A 1,378-nucleotide genomic window follows, 5' to 3' on the forward strand; every position below is an offset into this window, starting at 1 on the left:
CCTTTTGCTTTGCAGGATGACATCTGACCAACTGAGTCACACTGGTCAGAGTGGGACCAGAGAAACTTTTAACCAGTCTTGGGGCCTAAGATTTATGGAGTGCTGGAAGGGCCATGAAGATAAAATTTAATCAGCAGTGCCCTAGGTGGTGCCCAAATCTGTTTCTTGCTTCAGTAGTGTTTGGACAGAACAGATCCAGTGACAACCCCTTCTTCAGCCTCTGACCACCCTCTACCCTCTTTTCCAGTGGTCACCTTTGGAGGCATCTCAGCCATCCTCGGCCTCTGAGACCAGCCAACACAATTTTTGTGAGCCTAACTCCTTATTCCCTAGCAACTATGAGCTCCCAAATTCTTCAGAATTACTCTCCCAAGGTGGAGGCCATCATCAACCACCTGGTCAACCTGCATCTGCAGGTCCCTTACATTTACCTCGGTCTGAGCTTCTATTTTGACCAAGGCAATGTGATCCTGGAGGGAGTGGGCCACTTCTTCCTCCAGTTGGCTGAGGAGAAGCATGAGGGTGCTGAGCATCTCTCGAAGATGTAAAACCAGTGCGGTGGCCATGCCCTCTTTCAGGATGTGCTGAAGCGTTCCCACGATGAGTGGGGTGAAACTCAGGACACTATGGAGGCTACTGTGGTCCTGGAAAGAACTTGCACCAGGCCTTTTCAAATCTGCATGCCCTGGGTTCTACCCCCATGGATGCCCATCTCTGTGACTTCCCGAAGAACCACTTCCTGGATGAGCAGGAGAAACTCATCAAGAAAATGGATGACCACCTGACTGACCTCCACAGGCTGGCCAGCCATCAGGTTGGGCTGGGTGAGTATCTCTTCCAGAGGCTCACCTTTGAGTATTACTAGGGGCCTTTGGAGCCCAGAGGCCTTTGAGAGGCCCTTCTGCCTTCCCTTGGTGTCAGGCTTCTTCCTGAGCCTCTCCCTACAACCGCTAAGCATCCTTTTAACCACCCTGCAACCTATCCCACCCCATGGCCCAAATGGAAACAATAAAGTCTTTGGCAGAGAAAAAAGATAATTTCTTTGAGTCCCTGAATCCTTTTAGCAGATTAATGCGTCAGAAGTGAATTATAACCTAGCTGCTTCAGATTCCCTGGTTAGCGTTGTCTCAAAAGCACCATGTCCCTCCTTCCAAGAACGTCTAGGACAGAAGGCATGTGGCATAGTGTTTGGACATTTTCCAAATGGTTGGAAGCTTGGCCCAAGCTACATCAGTATGGAGCTGCTTACCTGGTGATGAATGTTGTTATTAGCATTCATGGCACTTACCATTCCTTGCTTATAAAGAAGGACAGTAATTTATGGCTATGTTACGTGTCTGGGTTGAGCAGAGGAGGAAAACAAGGCCTGAAGATTTTG

At 49.0% G+C, this 1,378-nt stretch overlaps 1 pseudogene; it reads left to right on the forward strand.

Moving 5' to 3' along the window:
* The first annotated feature begins 338 nt into the window (after positions 1-338).
* On the forward strand, positions 339-865 carry LOC123819632 (annotated as a pseudogene).
* The last annotated feature ends 513 nt before the right edge of the window (positions 866-1,378 follow it).

This window comes from Phyllostomus hastatus, unplaced genomic scaffold (genome assembly GCF_019186645.2).
Source record: "Phyllostomus hastatus isolate PE091 unplaced genomic scaffold, TTU_PhHast_1.1 phas_contig_34, whole genome shotgun sequence".
NCBI classification, from domain to species: domain Eukaryota; kingdom Metazoa; phylum Chordata; class Mammalia; order Chiroptera; family Phyllostomidae; genus Phyllostomus; species Phyllostomus hastatus.